This window comes from Haliaeetus leucocephalus, unplaced genomic scaffold, assembly GCF_000737465.1.
Source record: "Haliaeetus leucocephalus isolate CR32 unplaced genomic scaffold, Haliaeetus_leucocephalus-4.0 Scaffold924, whole genome shotgun sequence".
Taxonomy (NCBI): domain Eukaryota; kingdom Metazoa; phylum Chordata; class Aves; order Accipitriformes; family Accipitridae; genus Haliaeetus; species Haliaeetus leucocephalus.
The window spans coordinates 1,144,357-1,156,029 of NW_010973360.1; positions in this window are offsets into that span (position 1 = coordinate 1,144,357).

An 11,673-nucleotide genomic window follows, 5' to 3' on the forward strand; every position below is an offset into this window, starting at 1 on the left:
TCCTTCACAGGACGTTAAAAGGTTAAATGCTCGTGCTTGCAGCATCACATAAAGTCAGTCGCCTGGGAAGGGCAGAAGTTAGGGCTTTTGATATGGCTCCTTTCACTCACTCCCTGTCCTGCTCAGTACTACCTTCCTATTCAAGTGGACCTTGTATAAATGGAGCAAGATGGAAAACATAATGAAAGGATAGCGGGTACCAAATCTGGGACTTCTCATGGTATTTTACGTGCTGTTCCAGTGTCACTATTAAAACTTCATTTTTTGAACAAAATCAGTTTTTCTTCTATTTTATAAATCGGGTTCTTTTTCTAAACAAAACTGTCACTTCATTCTTAGATTAACAAAGTTAAGTTCATGTCAAGTGGTAAAATCTAAAACTTTTAATATTGATAGAGAAAGAAAGTTCAGGTTTGCTTTTATTATGAGATGATAAAATTATTAACTTCTTTAGTCTGTAAACTGGCTGTGCAGGTTGAAGTTACCAACATGCATACTAACTCAGTAGCAATTGTTCCAGTTCCTAATGCAAGTACAACATTGTTCCTCTGTAATCTTAGTATTCCTAAATTCATATGCTTAAGACTATATCGGCCATTCTGGCACATTGGCACCCGTGCTAACCAGCTCGTGCTTGGCTGATTGTTTCCCGTTGCCCGCAAGTCATGTAGGTCCTAGCCTAGAAGCCAACCCAAAGTGATTCAGGGATGTGACTATCGTGTTGGGCAAAGGCAGACTCCAGAGGACAGTGCTGGGTGCTGAGGGACACAGACCCAACCTTTCTCCAAGGAAATCCCACTTCTACATTGAATGCGCTTGGAGACTGGAGCTTGCTCAGTGTCAAGCTGTGAAAATTAAGCTACCGAAAGATCCCAAGAAAAAATACTTGTTGTCAAAACTTTCGCAAAGAAGCTTCAGTGCATGACAGTCTCTCTCTCCTATGCTCATTGCAATAATTTTCAAGTTTCCTAATTTCTGGGAACAAGTATTTCTTTTGTTTTGTCATATATATCAAGACACTAGTGTTGCCTTACAAGAACCTCTCTTTTTCTTGTTAATTAGGAAAAAACAATTCCAGTGACTCTGTTTTTCAAGGTACTTGGCAATTGAGCAGCAAAATATTTTTCTTTCTAGCGCTTGTTCTTAGAATCTTGGAAAGCTAAAGATGGCTATTAATCTTTTCTGTTATTTGTGAAAGATGTTGTATCTCCTCTTCTCTCCCCCCAATTTGATCTTTTCCTGTAGAACTGGATGATTGTATTTTCATTTTACTTTTTTGGGCTGGAGTGCTGATGATGTTCTTCAAGACTTAGCAAATAGACAGATGCATTGTGCTGACTGTAGCATTTCTCTTCAGATCACTTCCCTTCATTTCTATGGAAAAATGTATTTTTTACGGAAAGAAATTTGTCGATTTCCAAGGCCTCTGTCCCTTTACTGTACTTTTTAGCTACTGCTTAGGTTTCAGTGTACGTTTTGGGTCACTGATCAAAAGAATCCTTGAAAGTACTAAATCAACACTTGAAAGAGGAAGGTAAAGCGTGGGTTATGGGTTGGTTTTTTTTTTTTTTTTAAATAGTATTCAAATTGGCAAAGCTCCAGTTCCAGAGCCTATACTCCTCTCTGGCATCCAGTCCACAGAAGAAGTGTCCTTGAACAGGCCGGTGTGACTTAGCTAGTATAAACTATACTAGTCAGCTTTCTCAAAGTGAAGCAAAATGTTTATGGCAGCCTGCTGAGAGGACACTTTCAAATCCTGTTAAGATCTTATAGTGCAGTACTGCTGGCCATCTAAATAAAAATTTGACAGGACAGCTCAGTTTATTATTTTCTGGGGATTAGTATTGTATCCCTGATGTTTTAACATAAGTGATAAATGCACTTGGAAAACCTATGGTATTTTTCAAGTGATTGAGCTCAGTCTTTGTACAGCTAGGATTATGCTGATGTGATAGCTGAAGATGCTCTGGTTATCAGTGGAATTAGGGGAAATTTCAGAATGGTAATTCACATTGTCTTGAGTTCCACCAGCTATCCCTGTAGTGCACATGCCTGCTTTTGAACTTTTCTCTGCATTACTGTTCTTCTCGTTTAGATAGGCTCCCCACTTTGGGCGCTGAAGAGGCAAGTCAGGAATCAGAAATGGCATGAAAAAATATGTATGAACACTTTTAGTATCACAGGTAGATATTCATAAAGATGGGGGATGCAGAGGGGGTTGGTTAAGGTATTCTTAACTACAGGTCAGATACATCCAGAACTGTGAGCCTGAAAAACCTGTGTGCAGCCCCAGCCTATGCCTGTTTGGGCTAGATCCCTGTACATCACACAGTTTATGACCGCACTACGATTTCCTGTCTGGCTACAATCTGTTTTTGCACATACCTAAAAGCACTTTATTCCTATCGCTTTTTGGCACGTCATGTCTAAGACCTGTCTCCTTGAAGATATTTGATCTGTTCAGTTTGATCTGTTAGGCAGATCAAACACATCAGCGCCTACCCAAACATGATAGCCTTGGCTATTTTAGTACACAGCCAAGGGAGCAGTGGGAATACCGCCTCACCCTAACAGTGGGGGTTAGCAATTGAAGTAATTACTAAAGATGTGGGAGATCTGCTATGGTGGAGATGGGCTAAAACTTACTCCTTGGCACAAAGTCTTACTGTGATAAAGTTAAGGAAATTAGAAGGAGCGTTCTGAGTATTTGACTTGGGGAAACTGTTCTAGCCATAATTTCAATAGAGTGATGAGACCAAGCAGAAGTGGAAAAAAACCCCCTGTCATTGGCTGGCACGTCCTCCTGAGAGTCGCTGGATACCCTTAGTACCAGGTTGTGCCTGTAATAAAAGTCTTAGCCTGTAGAGCTAATATTTCTCCTTTCCTGCTGCGATGCTTTGAGGTTTTGTTCTTGCTCACAGGCACAGCACAGGGATCTGCAGCATGCACGTTTTCTAGAACTGATCATTCACTTAAATGTATTCAGGATGAGGTATCGTCGCCATTCTTCCACCTGGGCACATCCTGAATCTTTTGTATGGAGAGCCTCATTTTGTATGGAGAGCAAACCTAGTTATTGCAAAAACTTTGATGCTGATAGAGGGGCTAACATCAGCTCATGATGATGGAGCTGGCATTTAGTTTGGGTCACTGCATTAGCTGTTCATGCCTTTTCAAGTGCATTGTAAGCAAAACCTCCTTGATTAAAGCTAACCCTGCTGTTGCAGAAAAATTATTCAGAGGCAAAAGAATGATTTGTTCTTACTCCTTGGACAGTACTGTGTACAATCTCCCAGCTGGGTAAGGTATGCTGTGGTTGTATGAGGTCGTTTTGCACTGCTAGTGCCTTTGCATTCTCACATTTCAACCGTGCACAGAGCGAGTCCAACATATTTGACATAGTTGCTGTTATCAGTTTAAAACTGACTAGCATTTAGGTTTCTTCTTTATGAAAGGCATTATAAAAGCCAGATTGCTACTATTAATAACAGATGTGATCTACCTCTAGCACATTTCAGAGATTCGGTTCACTAATCCATTACATTACGCTCTCTTACGTTGCATTATTCTGCAAGTGGAAGAATAAAGTGCAAGATGCACTTTATATTATGCTTGCTTAAATACAGGGAGCTTAATTTGAAGGAATTTTATATATATAAAAATATACAGTGGGAGATACATATATATATATAGGGATATATAGAAAAATATAGTGGGACATGTATATATATCTCTCACTTTTATTTGCACAGCAGAGCCTCTAATAAAGATTAGGAAGGCATTCTTCCAGGTGTTGTAGAAATGCAATGTGAGATTCCCCTACTCTAAGGGACTTTGGCACTGACAGGGAGAGTATGCTGAGATGTGGACGTTATGGCAATGTGCAGAAAAGGTGAATTCAGAGCAGTGGTGGGACTTCACGCTCACAGCTGCCAGATGACTTGTGATTGTGACAATTTGCAGTTTTGGTGTTCTAGTTCTTAAGTCCCATTTCAGGTTCCTCGGTCCTCTTTATAATCTGGGACTTTATTTTTGTTAACATGTAGTGTAAGTACATGTTAGATTATCTGTATACTATGATTTAACCCCTTCTTTGGAGGAGCAGAGAACAGGAAGAACATCTATTAAACCAGCTTCAATGCATATGTTTCAAATAAAAAAGATGTGGTTTTTTTAAAGGAATACCATAACCAGGGGAGATGTCATTTCCATTTGGTAAAGCTAATTATCTCATTTTGAAAAAATAAGAGTATAACTCAAAACTGATTCCCCCACCCCCTCCACCCCCACACACACTTTGAAGGCCTTTGCTGTACTTTTTCTTTACAAGGGCCGAAGCTCCGGAAGCAAATGGACGATCTTGGCAAGATGGAGAACTTGTGAGGACAGACTTGTATAGTGTTGATAAGGTGCCCTTCTGCATTTCTTCTTGTTTTTCTTGTGAAGAATTCAGGAATGTATTGGATAGGTAGAGGGAGGAGACGATTTTTGCTTTTCAGTTGAAATTCTTAAGCAGGCTGTTTTATCTCATATTAAAATTTTGTCCTTTCAAACTGTAATCAAAGATAGGAATGTTTTATTCTTAGCTGGGACATAATTTAGGGCCAAAAGGGACCATTATGATAATCTTATCTAATCTCCTTAATAATTACTATTTGCTGCTGTGGAATGAAAAAAAAAAAAAAAAGAAAAAAAAAAGAAAAAAAGCAAGCTCTAGTTTCTTTTAGAAAGATCAGTATAAGCCAAACACATGTTAAACTAATTACAAATGCTGTGTGAAATACTTACCACAAAGCTGAAAACATGAATGTGCTCTGTTCTGGGCTTCATTACAAAAAATATTTTAGATGAGTCTTGACATTTTTTGAGATTTCATCAGAATTGTGTATAAAATTATCAAAGAAAGGGGAAGGGAAGGCAGAAGAAGATTGACATTTTCATCTCCTTTTTGCTGCTAATATTTTAGGCTTTTTGAAACATCAAGCTCTATAAAAAGGTAAAGATTGTGCACCCATTTGGGCCAAAAAGAGAAGAATGTGAGGTTTGTGTGATATGAACTGATGCCGAATCATACACACTGGTGGTTGTACCTCATTCTAAACACTGTACAGAACAGTATTTCTCTAAGGAAGAGTATTTTTAACTTGCAAAATGTTGCAACAGAACATTTCAGAGCAACAGAACAGAAGATTTCTGTTACTAAATGCTCGTTATAAAATTGATCTTTTTATGTATCATTTTCATTGGGAAAATATTAAAATAAATGTCCATCCAAAATTCTTAATGCCTTACCTATAACTATTGGTTTATATACCATCAATTACAATGGAATGTGTATTCCACAATAACACAGAAAGTGCCTTAAGATAATTCTTATGTGTATCATGTGCACATGGTGTCAAGTAGCATAGATTAAATTTACATGAATGCAGTAGAATGTATGAAGTAATGCAATGGCACTAAATAAAATTAGGGTAAAGATTTATTCTAGGCCATCATCTTCTCTTACAATGTTTTTAGTGAGCTGATTTTCATTAAGGTAAGATTTTTGGCTAGGTCCTCTGAATTTGAGGAATACAATAAATGATTTCTTGTCATCCATATAAACCACTTAACTTTTAGCACACCTTTAGATGGCTGTTTTCTGACAATGCAATAAAGGCACATTCATTCATTTCCCACAAGATCTATAGATATGAGTTGCATTTGTGGGCAGAAAATTTCAAGTGGAAATATAAAAAGAAAATACGAGATTTTCTTGGTTATCTCAAGGCATGGTGTCAAAGGACTATTTCTCTGTGAAGTTAATATCCAGGTGAAAGTTCAGTGGCGTCTGCACTAGGGACTGTATTTCATTAAAATTAATCGAACTGTTCCTTTTCAGATGCAAATCCTCGTTTGGCAGTGTCACCCATCATAGGAAATTTTACGTCATTAGGGTTACTATCAGTTCTTTTTAAATTTTTTTTCCTGGCCACGCCCTCTTTTTCTGGAGTTCTGTTCAAGCAGATTTACGGGAGACTTGGTGCAATTGGGTATTTTACAGTTCTCGTCAAAGGAAGGAACCAAACTACAGCTTCTGTGGAGACAGCCAGAAAGGTGTTGGGTTTGTCAGGCTGTGGTGCCCAATGTGAGGGTGAGACGGTCATCAGAAGGCTGTTGCTGTGTACGTGGAGCAGTGATTCGGAGCTAAGCAGAAAGTACCTCCAGGAAGTCTGGTTTGAGAGGCGTTGGTGGGGAACAAGGAGAGGTGTAAGAAAGCCCTGTATTGAGGGCTGGGTAAACGGTGCATTGTAACCTGACTGACAGTGAAGTTTGAATTTTCCCACCTTTTCTTTTTACCTTAGTGAAGTCCAGTCCCCATGTAGTGTTCTTTCAGTTCTTGAAGCTTCCAGTCTCAGGTAGATCAATGCTGGGTTTCATACACCCATTCTTGGAAACCATAATTCTGACCAGTGTTCCCAGGCTATGCCGGGTACAAGGCCACCCATTGCTCTCCATGGACCTGGTGAGAGGGGGAAGATGGTGGTGTGAGGCAGTTAGTCGTGGTAATTGTCACAGATGGCAATGGGGCACGAGGGGACAAAGAGGGACTAGACTCTTTCTACCAAGCTTTCAAAACCCTGCTTTTTACAGAAGGGTGAGAAAAAGTACAACAATGTGATTTAGAGGAGAAAATCACATATTATGTGAACACAGAGGAAAGAAGCAGAAGGCTAGGAGTCACCACTGTGCTCAGAAGAGCAGAAACAGAGGAACACCACGGAGACACTGTGGGAAGGACTGATTTACTTGGATCCCAGTTAAGGGGTGGTTTGTCTTGATAGTCTAAGAATTGGTTGTATTATGTCTAGTTGACTTAGATCCATATTTTCAGATCCAAGCAAGCAGTCTTTCATCCTACTTTCACTCAGTTTTATTGTAAGGATGTCTCTTGAAATGTAGCTCGAAAAGTGAGTCCTTTTTTCCTGCTGGTGGTTTCCACCTTCTCTTTTATGAAAGCCCACCTGATCAGTAGCTGGCCTGCATTTGTGTATGCAGTTACCTCCGCCAAAGATAAATCCCTGGCAGCCTTCAAATCCCTTCTTTCCTGAGTTGTCTCTGGTGAAGTTATTGAAATCCTGACAACTGTGGGCCTGACTCAAAGGCTCTTGCAAATGGTGTGGGTCAATAGGCTTGGGATCAGTATCCTAGAAATATCAGTTCAAAACCTCTTAGATGGGCTTATCTCCTAACTGTAGGTCTATGATTTAAAACAAAGTTGTAAGTCTAGGTTTAATTATCCCAAATACAATCCGTTATAAGTCATATAGATATAAGGTTAAATGATGTAACTTAAGATACAATATAAATGAAATCTGAGGTTAAAAACCACTGTAAATGGGTCCACACAGCCTTAATTCTGTTCTTTGGTGGCAACAGAAATAGCCACAATGTCCTTGTCATACAGCAAGTGCTGTGATCATTTAAAGAACTTGTAAGCAAAGATGCACAGTAAAACAGTCACCCTGTAATCCCTGTGCATGGGTCTCTGTGGAAAGGGAAGCTTCTGAGCTCATTTCGTTCACTCAGACAGCATCATCTGCCAGCATTCAGGACAATAAGTGTCAAGTGGTATACGCAACACTGAATGTTTTTTAAAAATTGCCCTATTAAATAGTAAGTAGTTTTGTATATCATGCTGCCTGTGTCTACATCTTCATGTGTTCTCCAGCCTGAAATTAGTTTTCTTTTCAAAGTCATCCCAAGATTTATTTTGCAGGTATATATTTGTATATGTGGGCACACCGATTAAGAAAATATTTCCCCCACTGGAAATTAAGCTATTGAATACTTTCAAAATGTACAGTCAAGCGTCTGAAAAACAGAGTAATTTGTTTTGACTTATTTATTAGAGAAATTGATAGAGTGTAAGTGAAGCATTTTAGCTTAAGCAGTTTCTTTAACACTGAAATGTGAACAAAGTGCAACTCATTGCACTTGAATTCTGCATCCAGGTGTTAACTAGAATTGGAATTAGCCTTTATGCTGCTTTTTTGATATTACTGGAGAGCAGAGGGAATGGATTTTTTTAAATTTATTTATTTATTTAATTCTGTTTTTCCTGTGGAGATCTACACAGAGGCTTTCTGTCAAGCTTCACTACTGCAGCAATATTCTGAGGCACTGTCACAGTATCTGAAGATATGCCTTGGTCTAGGAAATAAGCGATGATTAACTCACTGGCATCAAGTTAGTCAGGAACTAGGCTACAAGGTCCATGAAAGGTTTAGCATCCTTGGCATTTGTGTTTCTAATGGCTAAAGTGACGTAGACCAAGGAGTAGAGGAAACTGCAGGGTAAAGCAGAGGAAGGAATGGAGTGGAGAGCGTAGTACGCTACTTGTACTTTCTTTGGAAAGTTATTTGCATTGGCTGTAAAACTATTTGGTTAGATGAGAAACTAAACGGACTGCTGAGAAATCTATGCAGCAGTGAAATTCGCTAGAATCTTTCCTGGAAAGATTGGAAATGCAGGACAAAAAGGGATCTTAAGAACTATCCAGTAAAGTTCCCTGTCATCACAGGCTCTGTCACTTAATCCTTTCTAATCCCATAATTAGTTTTCTTTTGTATTTAGAGCTTTCATTTTTCCACTAATTTGCTTAATTCATTGTTTGTCTCCCTGTCCCCAACACATTTATTACCATCTCTAATATCATAGGCACATTTTACTTGTAGCTGGTATTGGGCTGCTGGGGTTTATCCTTGAAGGTCTACAGTTAATTTTTATTCAGTATTTTTATTTCTGTAGCATATCAGTCATTGCTAGGAAGTATATAGAGAAGAATTCTGATGTCAAATGGAAAAACTGATTCAAATAGGAGTTCTTTGTGCTCTGTAAGTTCTAAGTTCTGTATATTATGAAGCAATTCTGTTTATGATACCTACCATGTGATGTGCTGAATTGCTTTAGAGAAAATTTAAATTTATAATATTCTCTCTTGATACTTAGAGCTTCTATAATATGTCTATCAGTTACTGCTTCATCACCATCACAAAGGTGAGTGTATTTTCCAAACTCTTTTATTCTGTTGGCTGTCATTTTAAGGGCACTTAACCACAAAGCTATAATGTGTAAGACAGTATCTAGAAAATCTTCTTTCTGTTTTTCTACTTAGCAGAAATAATTGCCCCTTGATAACAAGTGCTGCACTCACACCCACAGTAGCACAGGAAAGGAAGCTGTCTGCAACAGAAGATGAAGCAAAGCAATCGGTGACTGTGGTCTGTCCTTTTGTCATGGGTCAGGGATGCTGCCAAGACTGGAATCACAGATACCGTTTCCCCTTCAGTAACGTCTCTGTTCTAGTTACTGACTAGCTGTTGAGCAAAAGTTATGACACCATTTCCACTCGTTACCATTTCCACTTGTGGTTACTATTGGGCGAGCAAAGATAATTTCCATTTTTTGCTACTTGAAACTTAAAATTGCTTTCTGGCCACTTTTCTACTCAGCCTGCGCTGATTTTAATATTGTAGCAAATTCAGAGTATGAGCAGAAAAATATCCCTGTTGAAAGCTCTTTTATCTTTTTTTTCAGTTTTTTTGTTCTTCAGTCAGTGAGCGGAGAGGCACTAATTATTTGATGATGGGTGATGACTGGTAGGACAATTTTCAAGAGGAACAGAGTATCACAGGAAAGTGTCCACCGGTAAGGAAAGAAAGGAAAGAAGCAAGCAGCGAGGCTGATGTAGGGTTCAGAAGGGTAAACCATAATCTGAACTGGCTGAGGCAAGGTCAGATGTCTCTGCTTAGTGATGTCGTAATTAGTAAAGCTACTGATGAACTATGAGAGCAATACTGCCAGTCTGATGTTAATCACATGAACCTAACTCACTTAATTGGATTGTGTTTTGCCACTTTGAAAATCCTAATTATACAAAGAGGCAATTCAGCAGCAAGCATGCTTTAACTCTGCAAAAGATTTTTTTTTCTCTGTCATGCTGATCTTCAATAAAATAAGTCTCTCAAGAAGTATGCTTCTGCTCAGGTTAGATGGCTTAAATGACAATGGCTATTGGGATTTTATTTTTTCATCTTAAATCAATATTTACTGGTAAAATCTGGCCAATGGAGTTTCTACAGTTTCTAAAGAGGTGAGATGTAAATGGAAGAATATTGTCACAAGGTAATGGTCTCCTGCCAGTTCAGAAAAACCAAAGCAGAGCAAAGTTATCGATTGCAAAGCAGGGAGAGATTGATTGTAAGACAGTGGTTGTAAGATACTCTTTGTTTCTGTTAGTTCAAATGAATAATATAGATTTATCCATTTTGTTATGGGGGTGTTTGTGCAGAAGTGATTACTGCACCATTACTATTTATATTCTTTTGGGGCTATAAAATAGACGACTGACTTGGATTTGTAAAAGTAGAGGACCTAAGATGCTCCATTTCCACTGTGTCATTCAGCAAATCAGGCTATCTCCTTCATAAGGTTGTGTTAAGAAATATATTACCATCGTATCTCTTTAGGTTGTACATTTTTGTGGCATTCGAGGATCAGGGAAAGTTTAGTGGACTCTCTCTCTTCTGGGTTCCTGAGCTGGTTTTCTCTCTCGCTTTTGCTTTCTTACCTATCTGGGTATCTTGACTTCCAGTTTTCGGTCATCCTGGCCAGTATCTCTTATGTGGCAACAGCCCCAGGGACAGGCTGTGAACTTTCTCTTCTTGATGATGAATAAAGCAATTTGGAGGGTATTCCCGGTGCCAGCTGTGTAGAAGAGATTACCTTCCTGACAGTCAACATGAAATCTTGTCTTGCAAATTACTGCAACTGTTCGTTCAAACAAATGTCCTGCTTGGTTGTTGCTACCTGCAGGGTGGCTGAGTTGGAGCTGTCCTTCCCATCTTCTATTTCTTTTTAAATTTTTATTTGCTCATGCTGACAGTGTTTGGTCCTAAATGTTTATATCTGTAGGGTGGGCTGATTAAAAGCTGCAAGTATTGGCGTAAACTGGCTCCCACTGAAACCAGTGATGAAGCTCCCATAGTGGCACCGGTGGGAACAGTTAAACTGCCTGGTAAATCATGCTAGTGCAGCTTTTCCCATAAACATTTCCTCAGAAGTGACTACCTCATGCAATGCACCAGTGAGCAGAGTTCCCTTGAAGAACTATAGGCAGGTATGCCTAGTGCTGAACCAGAACTAATTAGCTCAGCTCATCGACACCATTTCACTGTGCTCATATGATTTTAAGGAAACCTCTACACAGCTCTTGCTATGTCATTTGGTGCACTAAGTTACTTAGTACTTGCCTGGAAGTCTGTAATGCAATACAGTGTGAACTTGCCCCAGAAAGCTAGGTTTCATCACTTCAATACCCGTTTGTTTCTGGACAGCAACTGTATGTTTATTTCCACAAAAGGCAAATGTCTTTTTTTCTTTCCCAGAAACAAAAATGAAGATGACAGCTGCCATAGACAGCAGCTCTGATAGGCTGCTTCTGTTCTCAGTAGTATCCAGATCTATTTTTTTCATACACAAACCCTGGAATTCCTCTCTTAGATCTACAAAGAGGACTTTAGTGGATTGTGAATATTTATGAAAGAAATCCAGCAACAGTCAGCAGGTAGAGAACCACAAAAAGACTTCTGTTTCATTCCTGTCTGGTCAACGCACTTCCCCCCCCCC